Below are 12,900 nucleotides of genomic sequence, written 5' to 3' on the forward strand. Positions count from 1 at the left end.
TGAACTTATTTAAACCTTTCTCATTTCCTTGATTTTATATCTTGTCTACTTAATTTGATCGTAAATTTTTTAAGATAAGTGAAAATAACTTAAATCAAATAAGGTCTAGATTATGTTCGATCTCAAAAAAAAAAAAAAAAAAAAAAAGTAAAATTGTTTGGAATATTATATTGTTGTAATGTGGTGATATGTAAAACTATATCAATACATTAGAGAATTAACCAGATGCAAGGCAAAAATTATTGTTCAATTCACTAACTTGTTCATATTAGGATCTTATCCCTTAGAATTTTTTTTATTTTTTAATTTTTTACAGCCATCCCTTGGAATTTAGATTGTGACAGTTCTTATTCTTAAAAATATGTGTCAAAAAACGCTTAAAATATGTAAAATTTCACATGTTTTTCAATCAATAAAGATATTATCCATGTATAATTACATGTGGCACATAATAAGCCTTACAGACAACGGATTTGCTAGGGAATATCGAAACCACTTGGAGGAAATTACTCATACTAGTAACAAATTTCGAGCATGATCGAAAGAATTACTTAACATTTTTAGAACATTTAAACCATCTTTCATGGTTCTTACGATAATTCAATTAACATAATATATGTGTAAGAAATTGTTTTCGATGGTACTAGTTTCGACTCAACTACAAACATTATTGACATGCGTTATAATATATATATATATATATATATATATTTTCTTGTAAGAAACTCAAATTTGACAACTTAAGTACTTTTGCGAAGGTGATCAAAGTTTGAAAAAACACCCTAAAATAAAGACTCGTACTAAATCATATCTCGTTAATTAGCTAGAACAAACTTAGTTTCTCCTAATTAATAGAAGCATTATATTAGCCTACATTTCTTCCGTAAGCTTCTTTCTATTGGCATGTCTCATTTAAGTTTCGGTTGCTTTCCTTAACTCTTGTGACATCATGCGATGACTAGTTGTCTTATTGTTGTCGAAATTGAGGTGTTAATTTGTACAAATGTAGTTTAATTGATGTCAATGATTATTGCATATTTGTATTTAAATTAAAGCTAGTGTCATAAATATAATTGTCCTAAATATATCAAATTAAGAGCTGTAAATATAATATGAATGATGTTTATTCTTTTTTTTAAAAAAAAAAAAAATTCAATGTGCTAGTGTGAGATGAGTAAGAGTGGATAATTCCAATATAGATTTTATTAATTTTGCGCTATGCTTAAACTCTATGTATGTAATACTTCGTATAATGTAACACTTAAAATTATTACTACGGAGTATTATATATGAGCATATGACATTATATAGTGGATCCAATTGAAACTTTCAAATTCTCGATAACTTCGGACCAGATTCATCAAGATTGATTGTTGAACTGTACAAAAGATAAAACTGTAAGCTAAGATATAAACTACATTTTTCCTCAATTCAATTTATTTTAAAAAATTTCATAGAATTTATTACCACTCTCAATATCGATAAAACATTTCACCTGACAAATTGACAATATAGATCCAAACAATTATCACTTCAATAAGTTCAATTCCTATATACTCCGGGAAAGAAAAATCCTTGGTAAATTCCTTTGTTTTCTACCACTCTAACTAAAATAATCACTATTTGTTTAATATTTGGGAATAGAAATGACAGAGAATTTTTAGGTATAAGTTCACTTGACAAGGTCGTCAATTTTATATTATTGAACAACTAAATCTCAAGTCTATCAATCGATTAAAATCATATAATATATATGGTTCATCTTAAATTATAAAAATAATATGTATTATGGTATTATACGGGGCCCAAGGTATAACAACCCTACTAACAAAGCAACTCCATATGCATCTAGACCCAGAAATATAATTAATAATTATAATACGAATGTGACAACAGCAAGATTACAAAATGAGTACATGAAAACTGCAAAATTGTAGAATGTTAGGATTTGTATTTATATTATATGATTACTAATCAAGGTGTATATATAATTGTATAAATATATGCGATTCAATTTATATATATTTTGTAGGGTAGTCCATGTTATGAGTTAATTATTTATTAGAGTCCAATCTTTAATATATGGTCAGCCATAAACATTATAATCATTATTAACCGTACTTTTTTTTTTTTTTTTTTTTTTTTTTTTTTTTTGACAATAGCAAACCGTACTTCTTAAGCTCTTAAAGAAGTGTAAGTAATTACAACTTGATTAATAGTAATAATAATAAAGATATTACAAAGTACGTAGTATTATTATATGTATAGAAAATGTGATCGACTTTTCTTATAAAGATAATATATGAAAAGGGTGGTATTTTTTGGGAGACATAAGATCCAAAAATTATAAAATTAATAAATGTTGAAAATTGGTGTTTGGCCAAGGATTATACTCGTGATTAGGGTATTTAGACAAAAGTTACATAGATGGTGAAAAGTTAAAATAGGTTGATTAATTAACCTAGCTATCTATGAGATTCTTGAGAATCAAGCTTGTGATGAACTCATTGACAAAACAAAAATGCCATTATGTATAGATTCTCATAGTAGTAGGAAAGATATTTTATTTGTTGCACGTATTGCATGATAAATAAAACTACATTATGCATAAACTTCTAACACAAGCTATTTGCGTCAGTCCGCACTAACGAAATGCAGATTTCGATATCTTCAATTAGCTGGATCATATCCTCTATTGGCTATATGATATCCTTTATTGGCTATATGATATCCTTTACTGGCTGGATGATATTTCTACTAGCTGGATGATATCCTCTATTAGCTATATGATATATCACGGTGATATCATGGCTGGATGATATCCTCTATTGGCTATATGATATATCATGGCTGGATGATATCATATAACCAATAGAGGATATCATCCAGCTAATAGAGGATATCATCTAGCCAATAGAGAATATCATCCAGATAAATAAGGATATTAAAATCCGCATTTCGTCAGTGCGGACTGACGCAATACCTTCTCAAACTTCTAATTAGTATATATGCTAATTAACATAATGACAAATTGACAACACTATCAAAATATCTACTACCCTCCATTTTTATAATATATTTGTTTTTTTTTTTTTTTGTTTTTTTTTTTTTGTTTTGTTTTGTTTTTTTAATTCTATGATATGATCTCCAATATACGAATTCGATCAGAAGTTGATGTTTTATGTTTGTGAGAAACAAAGTTTGATATAATATAACATTTCTTATCCATAAATAAAAAATGCATATTGTTAATGTTTTCTACATTTGATCCCAACATACTTGATTTGAAATAACCAAACTCGTCTAACAAGGCCACAACTTAAAACATCACACATTTATACTTGGGAAATTCTCAATGGTACTCATGTACTTTTTTTTTCCCAATGGTAAACACTAACTTTTCTAATTATCTATGGTAATCAATAATTAACTAAATTAATTCAATGGTAACTTTTTGACATTAATCCTTTAATATTAGCCTAACTGTAGTTAACTTAAGTCAAAAAGTCTAATCTACCCTTAAAAATCAGTTTTCCCTCCAAATCAGATTGCCCTTTTCCCTCCTAATCCAAAATCCCCAATTATTTTTCTTTATAAACCCTAGAAACGGAAATCCCCAAATCATATTTCCCCCTTTATCTCAGTTTTTTGCAATGAAGTTAAATTTCTCAATGAAATTCTCTCGTGGTTCTTCTGTTAGAGGTATCACAGTTGACGAGAAGGTTGATTGGGTGAAGCATGTCCATTGCTACTGCAAACCACCCCAGGCTGCTGCTGTCATGGTTTCGAAAACGGCAAAAAACCCACGAAGGTTGTTTTACAAGTGCAGGTCTTGCGATTTTTTTGCGTGGCTGAAGGAGGAAGATGTTATTAGGTCGAGGGAGAAATTAGAGGTTGACCAGAGTCCCATTGTTGCTTTGAATGAAAAGGTGGATGGATTGGTGAAGTATATTAAGGGAATTGTTAAAATTGGTCTGATTATGTACTTTATTATGCTAGTTATTGTTGCAAATCGAAATTAAGATGATGTAATTAGGGAGAATTGTGGTAGCTTCAGTTACAGTTAAGTAGGTGTTTATGTATTCCCTAATTATGTACTACTTTCTAATTGAATAAAAGTAGATAAATTATGGTATATTTTGCATTCTATTTGTTCTTTATCAACAACAATGAAATTACAGATATTGCATGCATATAACACATGCATATGACATATAACACATTCAAATTACACATTCAAAGTGACAGAGATAAACTAAAATCAGCATTTAACTAATGTTATCAAAAAACATCAACTGTCATACATCAATTGCATCATTAACTAATTTTGTCCAAAAAACAAGTCAGCATACATAAGCTGATATCATTAAGTAAATGTTTCCAAAACAAAACCATCAACTAAAATGGGTGTGCATGCTTAAACTAAGGAACAGGTTGTGATGCAAACAGACCAGTCCTAGCCTTCTTTGATCTTGGGGATCTTCTTACTGGTTGAGAAGAAGATGCAGGGGCTGGATCTGGTTGGCTGAGAGAAACACCTTGAGTGACAGATGCTGAAGCCTTCTTTGCCCTAGGAGATTTCCTTAATGGCTGAGAACAGGTTGCTGGAGCTTTCTTTTTCTTTGATTCTGTTGTTGTTTCTTGCAAACTAGCCTTCTCTTTTCCTGTCATTCCACCTTGACAGATCTGTGCATTGTGGCCAAAGGTTTGGCATTTGCTGCACCTGACTATTTTAGATCTTTTGCCCTTGGCTTGCTCACCCTCTTCTCTTCTTCTGTTTCTTGCAGGTCTGCCAATCCCTCTCTTCATCTGGGGTGGGGCTATCTCAGGATACTGACTTTGTGGCCATTGCTCCACATCAGGGATTGCCTTAATGGTGTTGCCATAAGTCAGTTTGTACTTGGTGATTGAGTACCAATCACTGACATACTTATGAGGGTCATCATGTGAGTGTAAGATGGCCCTCATGGCATGCTTACATGGCAAGCCAGTCAACTGCCATGCATTACAAGCACAAGTACCTGCCCTCAGATTTACAGGTAGGACTGATCTCCCATCCAACACTTCATATTCACCTTCCCCACTCACCAAGCACATGCATGATATTGATTTTTGGCTAATGACTTGGAGTTTTCTTACTATGTTTGGACAGATATCACCTCTCCATCTTTCACATGCCTCCCTTCTAGTAGCCATCCTGACCATGGTTAGCCTCCTCACACCTATTATATTCAAGTAAGTTAGGGTCAAAATGTCAAATAAATACAAGTTATTACACAACAACCTAGGCAAGTGATCTAATATTACCTTCTAGCAATGTCATAACAGGTCTACACCTGTCAAGGCCTAATGTGGAGTTGAAACTTTCCACAAAATTCGATTTGTTGACATCTGACTTTATAGCTGGATTAAATGCATGCTTAGACCACACTGATTGTGGTCCAAGCTTAGAAAACCACACTACAGCCAATGGATTAGCCTTTTGCAAACGTTCCATAGCCTTTCTAAAAGTAAAGGGATTATATGCCCCACAAGCCAACCAAAATAATGAGAACATTAACAAACCAGGGAACTGTGGTTTGAAATTCTTCAGTAAATGTTTGCAGCAGTATCTCCTTCACACTTTAGGCCATAAATCCATAATTGCAGCCTCAATACCCTACCAAAAACATACAGATGTGTTAACTTAGTGTCAGGTAATATATATATTATATAAAAGCAAAGATTGACCATTAAAGATAGTATATATTACCTTCTGCCTGTCAGATATAATACACCATTCATCCCCTCTTCCACTATCTTTTAAAGCATTCTTCAAATGCCATATAAAGAACTTCCATGTTTCAGCATCCTCTCCTCCCACAATTGCCCAAGCAATTGGAAAGATCTCATTATTACCATCCATGGCAACTGCTGACAAAAGCACTCCACCATAATGACCTTTGAGATGAGCTCCATCCACCCCTATGAGACTTCTGCAGCCAGATTTGAGACCATCCAATGAAACTTTGAAGGCAATGAAAATACTGCTAAATGCCAGAGGTCTTTCAGGGTGATTTGCATCTTTCCATGCACAATGAGCCAAACTCCCTGGGTTTAACTCTTTGATGACATCACAATACATTGGCAGATGTTTGTATGACACATCATGCCTGCCATGGATCTCCTCTAGGGCTTGAGTTCTGACTCTGTACAAAGTAGACTGAGCCATATTTACCCCATATCTCTGGAACAATAGGTCATTCAATGACTTTGCAGGGATGTCATTGTTTGCTCTAATGTCATCTAATAGTACTCTCTTTGCCCATTTGCAATTCACCATAGAATTTCTGAGCTTAACCCCTTGGCAAGTATGTTCTGCATTCTCAATGGACTTAATAGCCCATGTTGTGCCATCTGGAAGGAGAGAGGCATGTAATCTCCAGTTGCAGCTCAAATCTGAGCATGAAACTGAGTACCTGAAGTTGCTTGCATAGTCAACAATGATGGCAAATCCACATTGAATGCAATAGTCCCTTACAACATCTCTCAAATGTTGCTTATCTGTGAATAACTGCCATGGCTTCAACACAATTTTTCCAAAACCCTCATCCTTGTATACCTCACCATTGTTGTATAACTTTGCAAAATAATTGTCCGGATCATTTTCACACTCAAAAACAGGCTCCTCAAATGGATCAAAGCCATCCTTAATCAAAGGACCATATTCATCTTCCTTTATATCATCTTCTGTATCTACACTCTCATCAGTGTCTTCATTGTCATACTCAGTTGGACTGTACCCTTCATCTTCTGCATCATCTTCTTCCAGACTCAGTCTATGGTCAACATCATCCCTAAGGCTAATGCTCAAACTCCTTCTAGTACTACCTACACCAGAAGCTGCATTTTGCTTACTACCACTTGCACTGCTGCTAATCACAACTCCATGTCTCTTAGCAGTAGTCCTTGGAACTTTCCTCTTATAGAAGACAGATGCTCTAGAAGACTCACCAGACCCTCTTTCATTTGAGTTTTTACTACACCTAGCAAACTCTCCTATGTTTTCAATAGGCTGTAACAGTGATTGGGTTGATGGGTGAGGGGGTTGTGTTTGTTGTGTAAATAGCTCTGATGGTATTTGAGTGTCATGGTCTTCAGTAGGGTGATGAATAGGCTGGTTTGGATCCCATGGAGTAGGAGATATGTTAAACCAATAGTCCACTATATCCCCCCTCCCTCCACCTCTCCCTCTACCTCTCCCATTCCCTCTACCCGTCTCATTGATAGCCCCTCTGCCTCTACCTCTACCTCTACCATTGCCCCTCCCTCTCCCTTTTCCCCTCCCTGTACCAGTTCCCTTACCCTTCCCTTTTCCTCTTACAGTTGCAGTCACTGTTGGAGCATCAGGTACCCTATCACTCTCAGTCTCACTATTAGGTGAATCAATAATGTCAGTCCATTTCTCATCTATTCATTGATTAATAGCATGGTCAGTCTGCTCCAATTCATAGTCATCCATTGAAAGTTTACCTACTGCAATCATATGCCTCTCATACTCTTCTTTACTAACAACCTCAGCTTCAACTAACTCAGGCTCACCAATCTTTCTTTTCCTAGGTGTCGATTTAGATCTTAGCTCTCTCACTTTAGGTTGAACAACAACAGCCTTGTCCATACTAATGGGTTCAGTTGGTGTCTTTCCTGACATCAGTGACCTAGCAGCTTGGACCACCTTACTATCCTTACCTACCGTTCCTACCCATATGTATATCTCCTTCTTCTCAGGCAAATTACTAAACATTTTCATTAAGTCAGCATCACTTAAAAGACTAACATGCTTCATTTTAAACACATAGTTAAATGTAGGGTGCTCTGGAGTTTCTATATTGTCCCTAGCTGCTTTCTCCCAGTACTATATAATTAGATCAATTAAATTGGCCTTATCAATGTCCTCAACAACAACAGTCACATCTTTACCATTGTATTGAAATTGTAACTTTATATTATCACCCATTCTGCAGCAAATACAAGTAACATGTATAAGCATATAACCTACAACATCAAGTTCAATATTCAAGTAAATCTAACAATAAAACCCCAATAATTAACTCCATACACAACATAACATTAATTTTGCCAAAAAAAAAACAATAAACCAACAGCAGTAGTAGTAATACACTAATACCTACACATTTACAAAAACAGAGCATGCACAAAATTATAGCGAAAAAAAAATACATAACTGACTTAGATCGCACCTCAAATGGTATAATTCGCACAAAGATCGAACCTTTCTGACAATCGCAACCTCTTTGCTTCAAATTCGCCTCCAAATTCACCCAAATTATGCGTCAATCGCACAACCCAGATACCCCTCAACAATTCACAACCCTTCCGAAAAACCCTAATTTAATTGCTACTAAATTATCCAAGACAATACAGTAAATTTTAGCAGAGATTTTGGAGCAAGAATTTTTAGGGAGATCCGATGTTCAGAGGCAACAATGAAGAAAACGAATGAAGATGATGAAGTTCAAAGGTTTTAATCAGACCCTTTGACAAGACACAATTGGTTGGCTAAAATAAATGGGGGTATTTTAGTCAATTCATCTTTTCCCTCCCATTTAAACATAAACCATGGTTAATTTTACTTAAAATGCTTAACTCAAGCTACCATTGAATTAGTTTAGTTAATTATTGATTACCATAGATAATTAGAAAAGTTAGTGTTTATCATTGGGAAAAAAAAAAGTACATGAGTACCATTGAGAATTTCCCTTTATACTTTTGTTCAGTTAATTCCTTGACATCATCATCTCATGCTAGAAAACACAAAGGTTTTGACCTTATATAAACTGGGGTTTTGTTACAAATAACTGTATTACAAAGTACAAAGAGTATATATTTGTAAGTTTGTAACAAACTCCCTTCATCGTTGGTTGTCACTCTATTCAAACACCCATTTAATTAAGTATATGATATTATCTTACAAAATCACGATGCATGATATATATAGTTGTGTTATTTAAGTATTTCTATCCTCTCTTCGTCACTAAATTCAGTATATATATGTATAACTTTTGGGTATTTTTTAGAAGCTAACGAACGTCTCGGAACATTTATTAAAATGACTAAAAGTGAAAAAATTATATAGAAATAGACATTAATTAGACTCGTATTTTTGACATGCATTTCAAAATTAAAATCTATAGGAAATTAAATATATTAAATTGGTATCTAATAGCCTAGAGCAAGATATTTCGTTTTCTAATTTTCCTACTAATAAATGGTAGTTAGCGAAAATTTTCAAAACTATACATTAAGTCACCTATATTAGTGTATGTGACTATTAATCTCGAACAGAGATAATAGATCGGCATAGAATTTTACTATATTTTAACTCAAAGGAGGACCTATACGGCTATACGTACAAGCGATTCAACTTTTGCATGCGAATTTTCTTGACTTGAAAATCTCAATCGATCAATTCCTTGGTAAGTTGGTCGGGTGTTAGAATAATTTTTGTCACTATCATTGCTGTTAAAATATCCTACTAATCACAAAAAGGTGGAATCTCTTGGACCCACGAAGACCTAATCCAACCACTTGAGATTAACAAATCATTCTCAATTTTTAAACAATCCTTTTTTTAATTCTTCCACGGAGAAATGTGTTGTTTCCCTTGTATAAGATGGGACTTTTTTTTTTTTTTTTTTTTTTTTTTTTTTTTTTATAGATAAAGTGATTTCTTTTATTGTTGGTGATGTTGAAATTTAGAATATCCTTTAAAATTAATCCCACTATAATTTCTTATTGTTAATTATATAGAATTTTCGTTTTAAAAAAAGTTTCAGTGATATAAGCTCGTTCTTGAACGTAGATTGCAACTATCAAAATCGATGTTGATCGGACTATATATTAAACTTTGAATTTTAAAACCCCATATGTGTTGAAACCTATCATAAACTCACTTATGAGTGTTCTCTTATTATATTAGAGAAAAAAGAAGAAATGGTTACACTTTATCATTAAGATAGAGGAGTTACTCGTACTATCCCCAGCTGGTTTTAGTAGGGAACTTTCTTTTTCTCTCAAGTTTACAAAATCATTCCTTGTTATTAACTTCAATCAAACTATATTATCAAAATTCAGAGACATAACAAGTTTAGTTTTCTAGCAGTTAGCTATTTTTCCTGACTTTTAAATGTAAAATTTTCACTAAAATCATTCTTGAAGTACAAGTATATCCCTAAGGATGACCCTTGAGGCTTTCACTAAAGGTCGGATTTAATAAATATCCCTCAAACAGGGGCCCTTGCTACCAGCTAAGTAAAGAAAGGCACACTGAAATCTAGACAAACAAACTTTATAAATGAACTCAGCTTACTTTAATTATTGATGCACTTACAAATTTTTACAATTGAACAAGTACATAAAAGGCTATCAGAGGACTCATGCTAAAAGTGACTTACAAGACAGCAACATAGGTACACATATTAACACTAATTAGCTTATTACGGAGTATATTAGTATGTGTAACGCATTAATTAATCAAACAACACTGTATCATTATTATTATGATTAACTTAAACCATTTCTTTTTGTGGGATTCTTATTTTAATTTCCAAATAATAGCAATTATTATTATATATAGACTTAGGGCCTGTTCTCTTTAACTTAATTTCAGTTCAGTTCAGTTCCTAATTTCCTTCTCTCATAAACAATTCAGTTTAGCTCAAATAAGTTCAGTTAAGCTCAATTCAGTAAATCAGAACATGACTTTATAAAGTATTCCAAAAAAAAAAAGTGTGGAGTATTGAGTACCGAGAAAATAGTGAATGGATGATATAAATATGGAGAAGACATGTCTTAACTAAAGTTTCTTACTCTTATGTTAAGTTCTACTATTAGCAATTGCATAAAAAAAAATTATATTTCTATTTTGAAAGAGTTGATTAAACACATGTTAGTATACTACTCCCTCCGTCCCCGATTGATAGTCACTTTTGAAGAAAAATCACGGAAATTAAGGAGAATTAAAGAAAGTACATTGAAAAAGTAAATTTACATTGGGTATGCAAAAAACTAGAGAGAGAAAGTAATTAAACTACATGGACAAGTAAAATTTACATTGGAAAGTTAAATTTGTACAAATATTTTTGCAAATGTTAGAGAATTTTGGTAAAAAAATAATATTAATGATACTTGAAAAAAGCAAACGTGACTAAAATTTTGGGTGCCCAAAAATGGCATAAGTGACTATCAATCGGGGACGGAGGGAGTATTACTTGTTAATTTGTTATTTTAAAATATAGATATACCAGTATCTTTAAAACTAACTTTGTATGTTAAAGATATAGTTTTGTTCAAAATTATGAGATGAGTGTATATAGTGAATGTCAAGTAGTTTAAAATTTTAGAGATGATACTTGATAGATGTTTAAAATCAAATCTATTTACATCATTTGTTCTTTAATGACTCTCCGCACACTACGAGTATATAAAACTAAGTATTGTTTAAGTATCACTAAAATGAGTTACCGTCCAAAATTAATTAAAACAACAATTGAGTGACAACTAATTAATACCCAATCCAAAGAAAAAGTCAATCAACCCTTTCATTAATGTGATCTAACGTAATATAAACCGTCTTTTTCCAAGAATGACACGTTCATATTTTTGTGTTGGAAATATTTTACTTTTAAGACTAATATAGTTTCTCAATTTCTTCCAATTTCTTCTTGAACAATTTTGAGTACAAATTCGGTAAGAAAAACTGACTTATGGCTCAGCAAACTATGAAACGACAACATAATAGTAACGATAAGAGAATTAAGCTCACTCTTTAAATAAGCACATACATTAATTGTGAAAATGACTACCTAACAATAAAAAATGATTCTTGTGACTAATGAGGATTAGCTCTACGAAATTACATCAATTGATAATTTTTGTGATTAATATAGATTAGACATGCATAATCTCATCTATTGGTCATAGCTCATAGTGTAATGTCATGCTCATTAACAAGAGACGGCCTGTGACTTTCTTCACTTAAGCTACTGCGCCTTATGTCATTATATAATAACGTTTTAAGTAATTATTATTTTGATCATACGAGAGTATTAAAGTATAGACGTATAGTAATGTAAACTTGATTTTATTTGAATAAAGATAGTAATGTAAACATGATTGGTGTTGAGTATATTAGCCTCTAAAACTATACTAACAAAGTATAGTAGAATAACCATAGGTCCATAGCTATTAACTAGTGTATTAATTAATTTCCAAGAAAAAACAAGTTTTAAATGCCAATAATTATATGCGAGTAACAAATTATGAACAGATAGTTTCCTCAAAAAAAAAAAAAGCAAACAAAAAAAAACTGATAGTCCTTTTGTCAATTATTTCATATTTCACTGAAATTTAATCAAATAGAAAAATCAAATTCCACATTCCTAATAGAGCAATCAAATTTAAGCCGATGAACTAATAGTGGAGGAATATTGAGCACACGTGATGAACATTTATGAAGAATATGAACTAACATCATCTTTTCCCACTTTATTGAGCATTGTTTCGTTGACATTTACAGATTTCCATAATCAATAATACGTATAATAATCCCATTTAAAGGTTGATATTTGATTAATTGATTTATATTATAAGTTGTGTTAGTCATAGAACTTACAGCAATGACGGTAATGAAAATGAATCACAAAACGTCAAGTCCAAGTCCATGGTAATTCTACCTCCGTTTCTTATTACTTGTAACAAAAGAATTATCCCGTCTCAGAAATAATACCCCTCCATTACAAACTATAAAATACAGAGGTATTACTACTTTTTTACAGAATATGTTTGATTTAAGCCCACATCTGAAGAATTTTAATGGTAATTTGAATGAGTTCAGAATAA

Source organism: Chenopodium album, chromosome 10 (assembly GCF_948465745.1).
Source record: "Chenopodium album chromosome 10, dcCheAlbu1.1, whole genome shotgun sequence".
Classification (NCBI taxonomy): domain Eukaryota; kingdom Viridiplantae; phylum Streptophyta; class Magnoliopsida; order Caryophyllales; family Amaranthaceae; genus Chenopodium; species Chenopodium album.